This window comes from Nicotiana tabacum, chromosome 3 (assembly GCF_000715075.1).
Source record: "Nicotiana tabacum cultivar K326 chromosome 3, ASM71507v2, whole genome shotgun sequence".
NCBI lineage: Eukaryota > Viridiplantae > Streptophyta > Magnoliopsida > Solanales > Solanaceae > Nicotiana > Nicotiana tabacum.
In genome coordinates this window covers 37,094,551-37,106,614 of record NC_134082.1, presented here as the reverse complement: position 1 = coordinate 37,106,614, position 12,064 = coordinate 37,094,551, and the positions used below count along the sequence as shown (strand labels likewise).

The 12,064-nt window shown below is 37.4% G+C and overlaps 1 long non-coding RNA gene across 1 annotated transcript; it reads right to left on the bottom strand.

The window, feature by feature from the left end:
- Positions 1 to 1,465: 1,465 nt before the first annotated feature.
- Positions 1,466 to 5,203, bottom strand: LOC142179414 (uncharacterized). Its single transcript, XR_012707473.1, has 2 exons — positions 4,603 to 5,203; positions 1,466 to 1,774 (listed from the first exon to the last, which is right to left on the bottom strand). It is a non-coding gene; the product is annotated as an uncharacterized LOC142179414 (long non-coding RNA).
- Positions 5,204 to 12,064: the final 6,861 nt, after the last annotated feature.

Here is a 12,064-nt window from a genome sequence, read left to right as displayed (position 1 = left end):
ACAGAAAAGAAGTCACGCCAACATGCACTTCCTAGAAGATTAGAAGAGAAGGGTTTCGCAGCAATTTATATATAGTTCAAATAATATCAAAGCGGTAAAAAAGGGCATTTAGCACATTAGGCCCAAGCATGTAATAAAAATCAGATAATAAATAAAAGCCAAATATAACAATTATTCTAAGCTCAAATTCTTGAATCCTGAACCAGAGATTTTGGGTTTTTATCCCCAACAGAGTCGTCAGAGCTGTCACACCTTTCTTTTACCACTCGAGAGGGGATATAAGGGAGTTTTTCCAATTAAAGTGACATTAATCGAAATGAGATTATTTTTATTTAATTTTAAGAGTCGCTACTTGGAATAATTATTACGGTGTCCCAAGTCTCCGGTTTATTTTAAATCCCAAATCGAGGAGAATTTTGACTTTATTTAAAAGTCTGCGAAACCAGAAATTCTAGGTAAGGAATTCTGTTAACCCGGAAAAAGGTGTTAGGCATTTTCGAGTTTCGTGGTTCGAGCATGGTCGCTTAACTATTAATAATTGGCCTAATTATCTGATTAATTACACGTTTCAAACATATTGTGCATTTTTAACTTTATAACCGCTTTTTATTATTTTAAACTGCTTTTAGGATTTATGGAATTATTTCTTGAACAAGTTACGATTGTCGTACACTGGCCGTTTTGGAACACATTGCAAACAACGCTACATGAAATGCACCCGCGATTTGCGACATGTTTATTTTATTATTATTCAAAGTAGTTATGGTCAGGTCACATGAAATACACACCCGAATTTGGGAATTATGTATCATAATTATGCCACGGGAACCGTACCCACAGTCACAATGATTTAAAATTAATCGCGCCTAAAGCAAGCTACAATGTTCATGATTTAACCGTTTCTTCCTAAAACTACTTTTAGATTATTGCAAGGACACGCAGTTATGGAGTTCATTTTTTAGTTGAACGTCAGTGAAAAGTAGACTAAGAATGAAGATAATCAGTTTCCTAGATTACTTATTAATGTTCACGAAATAAGTCCCAATGGACTTCAAAGCCTTGGCCTAACATCGTAACATTAGTCTGTTTATCCCAAATTAATCACCAATGACAGAACTATCCAATTACAGCTTTCACATATCCAAATGAAATTAAGCAACTGAGTATTCAATAATCCACCAAACGATTTCATGCTAGCCATAACTAGAACTGTTCCGTCGACTACAATAACGATGAAAACAATTAATACTAATCTTCACAGATAAGATACAGGAGAAGTCATAAACTATTTTAGGCAGAATTGTATTGACATCTAAATTCAGAAAAAAAAATTAACATCGGAAAAGCTTGATATGAACTTCAAATAATAAATTGCCACAACCCCGATTCGCCCTCCGTGAACCATCGTGACGGCAACTAGTTTCTATGACTAAGTAAGCCTAACAATGCGGAAAATAAACAAAAATTTGCGGAAGAAATAATTAAAACCGAAATAGTAAATAAAACAGTGTTTAAGGTGCCGCTCGGCACATACAATAACAACTCTCGAAACTAACAACATTTTCCAAAACTCGGAATCTCATGAAACACAAGCTTTTGAATGTCTATAGTGTCTAACTCCAGAATATCTAACAAAAAAAAAAAAAGAAATACAGAAGGGCTAATACTTAAAAGGAGAGTAGAAAGGGACTCTTCGGTCTGCGGACGGAGAAGATATACCTCGGAGTCTCTACAAGCGCCTCGTCTCAAGTGTGATAAGTCTGACTGGAAGTACCTGGATTTGCACATGAAAAACATGCGCAGAAAAGGCATGAGTACACCACAACGGTACTTAGCAAGTGTCAAGCCTAACCTCGGTCGGGTAGTGACGAGGAAGGTCAGAGCCCTACTGAGGTTAAATAAAATATAAGGTTCAACAGTGTAAAACAAAATAGTATAAGTAAGTGCAACAGTAAAAGTAACACAGGATATAAAGGACAACAACAACTACTACATAGGCAAAGTAAACACAAAAAGAAATACAGCTCAGCACAAAGATAACAATCGGGGATCTCCCAGGATACTGTCCTGTAGTTTCAAATATAAATATTCAGTGGATCTCCCGGGATACCATCCCGTGATCCAACTCATAATGCAAGGGAATCTCCCGGAATACTGATCCATAGTCCCAAATGTAAATACTCAGTACAGGGAAAATCTACCGAGTGCAGTCCCGTAGTTCCAATGTAAATGTGCAGGGGGATCTCCCGGAATACCGTTCTGTAGTCCCAAAATAAACATACATGGGAATCACCCGGGATACTATCCCGTAGTCTCAAAGTAAATACACAGCAACAATAAGAAGAGTACACAGTTCAATTCAAGTTCCATACTAAGGTAAAATAGGTATTTCTAACCGAGCATGTTGCACGTAATACAAATAAGGCAATTAAGTCAATTAGACATGCTTTCCTAAGCTAACAACAAGCTTAAATTGCAAGTAGTATAAACAGGAAGAGAAACATACAAGTAATTACTTTAATGAAAACCGGATTTTCAACAATTAGCATAAGTACGCACTCGTCACCTCACGTACAAGGCATTTCAATTATCAATAATACCAAATCCTAAGAGGAGTTTCCCCCACACAAGGTTAGACAAGCCACTTACCTCGAACCGGCTCAAGTAACTGATTCTACAAATAAATTCTAAGCTAATACGCAAAATTAGGTAAAATGACAAAAACGCCCACAGGTCCACGACTCGAAATCGGGTAAAATTTACATTTTCGGAATCCTCGTACTCTCACGAGTTTATACATATCAAAAACACTGAAATCGGAGTTCAATTGACCCCTCAAATACCCATTTTAAGGTCTCTTAATCTTAAGCCCTAATTACCCATTTTGCACTAATCTTTTCCTAAATTTTCACCACTAATTAGACTTTTAATCACATATAAACGAGTTATGAAGTCAAGAATATTACCTCCAAGTGATTCCCCTTTGGTTTCCTCAAAAATCTCCCTCAAAAGCTTCAATCCCGTTTAAAAATGGTAGAAAAATGAAGAAGGGTCGCGGATTGGCTATTTAAATACTGCCCAAGTATTTGTATATCGCGATCACATAAAATGAGGTGCGATCGCGAAGAGGAAAATCTGATGGCTCCTGAACTGGGCTATGCGAATGCATGATAAAGCCAGCGAACGCGGAAAAGGGAAAGGCAGGCTTACGCGTTCTCGGAAAGGACAATGCGAACACGTAGAGTAAATGGTCACAGTACCACCCCACTCCTAGTTCTACTACGCGAACGCGAACAGAGGGATGCGAACGCGAAGGAGGAGGGGGCAGACTACTGCGATCGCAAGCCAAAACATGCGAACGCGAAGAACAATTAAATCATCCTCCGAAATTACACTATGCGAACGCGGAGGGAAAGACGTGTACGCGATTAAGGAAACCACATACCAGCATTTCAGCAATTCCAACAAGTTCCAAAATGACCCGTTGAGCATCCGAAATACACCCAAGGTCCCCGGGACCTCAACCAAACATTCCAACCAATCCTAAAACATCATTTAAACTTGTTCCAATCTTCAGAATGCTCAAAACAACATCAAAACACTAATTTTACATCAGATTCAAGCCTAAGAATTCCAAAAACTCTTAAATTATGCTTTCGATCAAAAGGTCTATCAAACCTCGTCTGAATGACCTGAAATTTTGCACACATGTCACATTCAACACTACGGAGCTACTCCAACTTTTGGAATTCCATTACGACCCCGATATCAAAATCTCACTATCGAACCGGAAACTTCAAAAATTCAACTTTCGACATTTCAAGCCTAAATTAGCTACGGACCTCCAAAACATAACCCGGACACGCCCCTAAGCCTGGAATCACTCAACGGAGCTAACAGAACCAACGAAATTCCATTCCGAGGTCGTCTTCATACTGCTCCGACTACGATCCAATTTCTAAAACTTAAACTCTCATTTAGGGACTAAGTGTCCCAAAACTCTCCAAAACTCAAAGTCAAGCATCCCGGCAAATCAAAATAGCAGAAATAAACACGGGAAAAGCAGTTAATAGGGGATCGGGGTGTTAATTCTTAAAACGACCGGGCGGATCGTTACATAAATTATCACTAGTAATGTCAACATAAGTCTCATTTATTGGTATCATGTACTGTAAGAGCAGAAGTTACGTAAAAGATCTGGGTACAATACTGAAGTGACCATGAATTCTCATTTGAATTAGAGCAATAGCAAAGACTCTGTTTTCATTCACTTGTATCAATAGTTCTAGTACAAAGAATCAGACTCAGAGTACAAATCCACAAGATTGATACTCTTCAATCAACCCCTAAACTCATTAGTATTTAGTAAAACCTTTCTAACCATTATAGCATATAAATAGAAAACAAAGTACTGATTCTAAATAAGCTAATACCACAAAGAAGTATCTTGTTTCTTTATAACATTCATTCAAAACAACTGAAGTCAAGCTCATATATAATTCCTAAAAAAATGGATTCTTTCAAACGCCAATATTCAAACTAAAATCTCTTAAGGTAAAGCTGAAACATATCACATCCAAAAGAGAAGGAAAAGAAACTTACGTCAAGTTAACGAAGAGCACAAAAACAATGAAGAAGCAACAGCCGCAGTCTCAACAAGCACGCGGCAAAAATCCAGATTTTTCTTTATCTTAAACTTTTGAACTTTGTGATTTCTCGCAGCTCGATTACCTCAAAAATCCAAAAACTGACATGTATATGAACTGATGTTTGACAGAGAACAAGAGCTTTCTAATTTCGTTTTTTGATCGATTTTCCTCTTCTTCTTTTCAATGATTTTTTAGAGCTTCATTTCTGTATTTTTTCGGCTTTGTTTCAGCCATTTTTTTCAAATCATGAGTGGGTGAGCCTTCATCTTTGTGTGAGTATCATAGTGAGTGTGTTTTCCGATGAGAATCGAGGAAGAAGGCTCGTGAGAGAAGGGGAAGTTCATCGATCTGAGGGAGTGAAAAAGAAGGGAAAAAGCTGCGCTGCTGCTCTGTTTTTTAGCTGAAGGGGGAGGGTTCTGTGTTAGGTTTTGAGAAAATGAAGAAAAAAAGAAGAAGGGAGGGGTGCGCCATTACTCTCCGTGAGAGAGAAGAGGATTTCTTTTATCTCCTCTAAGTTCTCTGATGTCTATTAGGTCTTCTCATGGGTCTATCACTAAAAATGAAAAATGGGAAGGGATTATTCAGTGAGGGTTTTAGGTGGGTGGGCTTTGGACAATCTTGGGCTTAAGGGATTTGGGTCTTAAAAATTAATTGGGTCATTTTAGGAATTGACCCAATTTTAAAAGAAGCAAGACTAAAATATATTTTTCCTATTTTCCTTTTCTTTATTTTTTTCACTTTTATTTTTTTTAATTAATTAAAATCCTAAATCAATCTATTTTTGTAGAAATTAAAATTATTTATCTATTTTTAACTTTAAAACAACTAATTAACTTAAAACTAAAGAAAAATGCTAATTTTAATGGCTAAAATCTAAATATGTAAAAATGACCATTTTTTGTGATGTTTTGCTTAATAAAATTAATTCCTACATTCAAATTCAACCTAAGATGGCATGAAATTTAAACGTGTTAAATTTATGATTTTTCCATGATTTTAAAAACATTAAACATGCATGAAATGCAACTAAATAAAGAAAAATTCCTAAAAACAAATTAAAATTATTTTTGGTCTATTTTTTAGGAGTTATTTTCATGTAGGGTAAAAATTAGATGCTCACAATACTATATTCACATATAACTTTCTACCTGTGCACTCTTTATATGTTATTTTACCTATTTTTAGTGTCCTTATTTGTGTGACACAAATTTGAGATGAGTTATGGAATGTTGGCATAATCCATGCGGTACTCATGGGTATGGTACAATGAGATATGAGCATATTGAGACTTGAGCAGATTGATGGCTGATCTTGGGCCATAGGGTCGTGTTAGTACTAACTGTGGGTGACATTCACATCTATGCCCCATATTGGGTAAAATGACATTGACTGTTGAGTATGACATTGATTGTGAGGAGATGTTGTGTCAGGCCCCATATTAGGCTGAGTGATATTGATTGTTGACTTTTGATCCAATCAGCGGTTGAGCTAGGATCGACCCTCCGGAATCAGGTATAATTCTGTGAGTGCATGCACTTGATATGTGCTTAATGAGGGGCATATGCCAGACACCCGTGTAGTGCTGGGTGTGAATATTGTGATGATTCAAAGACTTCAATCTAGGAACATGAGCGTGGTGAGAGTATAATCGATGGGTAATTTTGGCAGGCACAATGTGTGTGCTGAAACTTGTGTTTACTTGATGATTACACTGTAATGTTATTTATTTTAGCATGAATACTTGTCATACAAGAATAGAGTTGTATTCTCCTTTATGCTATTTGATATCTGATGCCTTGACTGATATGTTTGGAAAGCATGCTTATTTTTCTCTTAATGTGATAAAATTGAATTTGATGTTATTGAGCTACTCTTCCTTTATTGTTATTATTATTATTATGCTATTATTGTTGTTGTTGGTTGTTGGAAATGAGTATTGCAACTTTCTAAGCTCGTCACTACTTTCAGCCCGTGGTTAGGCTCGCTACTTATTGAGTACATGCGGTCAGTTGTACTTATACTATACTTTATACTTCATGTGCAAATTCAGATGTCGCTGATTGTGGTAGCTGCTAGTGAGTCGGATCTAGACTATTTGGAGATTTTGAGGTAGCATTGTTGTTGCATTCACAATCCTTGAAGTCCCTTTCCTTATTTCATCTTATTACTATTTAGTCTTTCAGACAGTATTGTATCTAGCTCAAACCTTGTATCTACTTATTCTATAGAGCTCATGTGCTCGATAAAACCAGATTTTGGGATGGTTTTCAGTTGTATGCTATTTTGCATTCAATTATTTATATTATTCCGCATTTAAGACTGTTTAATACTGTTATCAAAGTTTATTTATGTATATTAGTTGTTGGCTTGCCTAGCAAGTAGTGTTAGGCGCCATCATGGCTCCAGGTGAGATTTTGGATCGTGACAAGTTGGTATCAGAGCACTAGGTTACTTAGGTCTTATGAGTAATGAGCAAGTCAAGTAGACTTTAGTAGGTTGTTTGTCATCAGTCATCTTTGTCCCAAAAGTATCAAAAATGAGTTTTCAATAGTATTGAGCGCTATCCATTATTTCAAAACCATAATTCCTATTGATTTTTTTTTTCTGAAATTCCAAAAATCATGAATTTTGTTTCTTGTCTAATCTTGACCATACTGATGTTTTGGGTTTTATTTGGACAGTAATATGGATAAAGTGCAATGAAGAAAAAGAGAAAGGAGAAATAAGAAGAGCAACAAAATTGGGGGGGGGGGGGACTAGGGAGGTTGGTGAACAAGGAACCCCTAGGGTCACCCTCTCCTGTTTCTCTGTTGATGGTGTATACACTGATATTGAGGAAAACTGATCACTGGTTTGGTACAGATATGGAAAGGTTGAGGAAATCTGGCCAGTGTTTGCTTGGATTTTTTATTTCATCTTTACTTGCAATTTTCGTGGTTAATTACCTAATTTAACTGCATATCATCTCTATATGCTGAACATTGACTGGACAGAATATTTGAGTACCTGTACATATACACACACATATGCTTCTTCTTGTGTTTTATGACTTGATTTACTTATTGTTTCATACTTGTTAAAAAGATGAAACTGTACAGGTTATAGCTAGCATCATTTATAATTTGTACTTCATTTACCTCATCGAGGTTTGTTACGATACTTATTGAGTACATTGGTTCGGTTGTACTTATACTACACTCTTCACTTAATTGTGCAAATCCAGGTGTGGGGACCAGTTAAACATAGTAGATTTATCTGTTAGACCGAGCTTCGAGAGGAGAGGTAGAGCTGCATCCTCGGCCGCAGTTTTGACTTGTCTTTTCTTATGTACTATTATTTCAGTTCAATAGTATTGTCATTTAGTTTTTAGACTTGTATTCCGTTGTAGAGCTCATGACTCCGTATTTACTAATTTTGGGGAATTTTCCTTGTATTGGCAGTATCTTGTTACATTGATGTTTCAAATTATGCTATTTCTATAATTTATGTCGTTTTGGCTCTTTATTGTTAAGTTTTGGCTTCCCTGGCCGGTGTATTAGGCACCATCATGATGGGTTAGAATTTTAGATCGTGACAAGTTGGTATCAACTCCTAGGTTCATAGGTATTACGAGTCATGAACAAGTTTAGTAGAGTATTGCGTATCGGTACGGAGACGTCTGTACTTATCTTCGAGAGGCTACTAAGCTTTTAAGAAACTTCACTTACTTGTATTCTTATCGTGCGAATTTGCTATTTCCGAAATTTGAACTTAACTCTTCTATTCACTCACAAATTGTGAGGACACGTGCGACTGGATCCGGAAGACGGCCACTAGTACCACCAACTAGGATAGTAAGAGGCTGCGGCTATGATAGAGGCCAAGGTGTGGCTCGTACTATAGCCAGAGTAGCACCTGTAGAGCCACAAATTGCTCCTGCTTAGAGCAGGTACCAGATGTGGTTTAATCGGTGGGACCAGCTTAAGCACCAGTAGTTGCCATTGTGATTCCTGGCCTTTAGGAGGCCTTAGCCTAGATTTTGACTATGTGCACGAGTCTGGCCTAGGCAATCTCAGTTCCAGCTGCACCAACCACTTCACAGGTAGGAGAAAGTGCCCAGGCTCCTGTCGCCCGTACTCCAGAGCAGCTGGATCAGGGACTCCAAACACCGGGTACATTGCCAGTTGAGCTCGTTGCTGACGCTAGAGCCGAGGTTGGTCCCCGTATGAGTGAAGAGGAGAAGAAGAGACTAGAGTGGTTTGGGAGGCTTAAGCCTCCAGATTTTAGTGGAGCAGATTCGGAGGACTCTCAGGATTTTATAGACCGGTGTTAGCAGGTTCTTTGCGCCATGGGTATTTTGGACACCGGTGGAGTTTTAATCACTACTTTTTAGCTGACAGGGGCAGACTACCGATGGTGGAAGGATTATGAGTTGAGCAGTCAAGTCGATGCAGCGCCACTTGCATGGCATGAGTTCTTAGTACTCTTCTTAGAAAAGTCTGTCCCACAGACTCACATAGATGAGTTATGTGGGCAGATTGAGCAGCTACGCCAGGAGGGTATGATAATGACTTAGTATGAGATAAGGTCTTCAGAGTTGGCTCGTCATGTGGTATGGTTGGTTCCCACTGATATGGAGAAGATTAGGAGGTTCATTGATGACCTCAACTATGGATTATGCTTCATTATGGCTCAGCAAGTTACGATGGGTGCGAGGTTTGACGAGCTGGTTGATATTGCTAGACGCTTAGAGCTGGTTCACAGGAAGGAGCATGAGGAAAGGGAGGCCAAGAGGCCTCGTAGTTCAGGTGGTTTAGTAGTTGTTGATACCCAATTTTTCCCTATGTATTTTTATATACAAATACTTTCAAAATAGAATATATATGCATATATAATCATACCCAAGTGTTTTAGTATTTTTCCAATCTTTTGAAGAGTTTTTAAAATCAATTTACTATCCATTTTAGCAGTACAAAATCCATAATTATTCCCAAAATCATCAATTTTGGTAAATACTTTATTTTATTCCCATATTTATACCAAAATATAGTTAATTTAATTTTTTTACATTTTTACAAATTTATTTGATATTTAAAAGACTAAATTGCATATAATTGCAATTATAGCCTATTTTAAGATTAATAGCATTTCTATAATTGTAAAATTGGTTTCAATATTTTAAATCAATATTTATGCGTTATTAGTTGGGTCAGTACTTTTAATTTGTTTTTAAAGTCTTTTTCACTATTTTTATAAAATAAAAGAGGAAAATTGGCTATTTAATGTTTAGCCTATTTTTATTTCAATTACAGCTTCATTTCCGTTCAATTTTAACCTCAATTTGACCCCAATTCCGCCCAAATTAAAACCAACCCAGTTTCAATCTGGATCCAACCCACGACCCAATTACAAACGACCCAACCCGTTCCCTACCTACCACTTAAATCTGGACTGTTGATCACTCAAGATCAACGGCCAAGATTCGCCCTTCCATAATTAAACCTAAACAACTACCCTAATCTCCCTCATTCTCACCTGACCCGCCGCCTTGAAACCCTCCGTCTCTCAAAACACTCTCAAGCTATCTGAAACCCTAGCCATCTCCCACCTTATTCTACCATGTTTCCACCAGAATCTGTGGCTTCTCAGGCCATGGATGGTTGGTACTCACCCCCCTCCACCATCAAACCATGGTTGTTCGAAGTTTCGAGGCCTGACTTCGATGGCTCTCTTCAGATCCTTCTCAAATCTGTAGATTTATGGCTTCTCCGGCCATTATTCCGGCGTGTTCAAGCAATATGAGTCTTTTCGACTCAGGATCGGATTTTCTTCCAAGCCATTCTCTGAAATCCTAAGCTATTCGAGGTTTTCTCTAGTTGTTTTCTTATATCTATGTTATATCTATGTTCTACTGGAATTTTAAAATGTTTTCCCCAATCTTCTCTTTCAAAATTTGTTTCTCTTCGATTTAGGGTTTCTGAAAAAAGTTTTAAAATGTTTTCTGACTCCTCTTCTTCTTTTCTTTGTGTAAATCTGTCTATGCTATGTTTTTATGTTCTCTTTTCTACCTCGCATGTCCTTCTCCTGTGTTCTTAGGTTTGCCTTGTTATGCATATTCTTCTACTGTGCTCCGTTCTTTCTTCTACTGGTTTCTATATCATGCTTTCACACGTTTATATTATGTGTTCGTTTAACCCTATGTTCCTTAACTGTAATTTCTACTAAGCTCTTAGTTCTTATTTGCCTTCTTCTGGACTTTGTTTGAGTTCTTTCTAAACATGTTTCATCTATTGTTTCCTTAAATTTATGCTACCACTTTGTCTTCTGAACTTGTTTACTGTTTCCAAGATTTTCTTAAAACATGTTCTTTATGCTTCAAATCAGCTTTTCACTATGTTTGTTTCGAACCTGCTATTTTACCTGTTTATTTTCTCATGAGCCTCTGAAAGAGACCTCTGAGCCGGTTTCAGTTATTTGTCTTCTCGTCTCTGCATCTGATTCGAGTTGAAAACCCTAGGATTTGGGGTTTTTGGCGAGTTTGATCTTATGTTTGGACTAGGGTTCTATTATGGAACCCTGTCACACCTCCTTTTTGTGCGCCCCGTCCCCGAAGGGTTAAATGCGCGGGTGGAGTTTTTCCAATTTAAGTGACAATATTCGAGATGGGATTATTTATTTAATTCAGAGTCGCCACTTGGGAAAGGTTTGGATTTTGGTGTCCCAAGTCACCGGTTTATCTTGAATCCCAAATCGAGGAGATTTTCGACTTTTCCAAATGAAGTCTGCGAACCAGAAATTCTAAGTAAGGAATTCTGTTGACCCGAGGGAAGGTGTTAGGCACCCTCGAATCCCGTGGTTCTAGCACGGTCGCTTAAATTGTTATAATGGCTAAGTATCTGATTTAAATACATGTTGTGACTTATGTGCTTTTATTAAGTTTAACTGCTTTTATTATTATCATTTATTTTACAGAATTGCAACGTCGTGAAAATGCATCTCGAACCACGTCACAATCAATGCACCCGTAGTTGTTAACACATTTTGACTCCGTTGAGACTTGAATTTGGGTCACATCAATGTGCACCCGATTTTAAGAATGTAATTTACTTAAAATCGCGCCTAAAGAATCTAAACGCGTTATTATCTTTGGGGAGGGCAGTGGAATTCACTAAACAGTCCGTCCCAAATTCTAAGTATTTATCATGATCAATTATTGAGGGCCCCGCAATTTGCATTTTTATTCGGCGAGGCTCGTCTCATTATTTTAGAAGGGTACCCTACAGTGGCTACATTTCTACTATGTTTATCTTTAAAAGAAAGATGATACCGAACTTACTTATTTGAACAAATACGGACTGAATCTTTATTATGCTTGCCAAACTTAAGTTTGTTTGATTACCCGATTGAATATTTATGAGGTGAGAGTCTCCTCATAC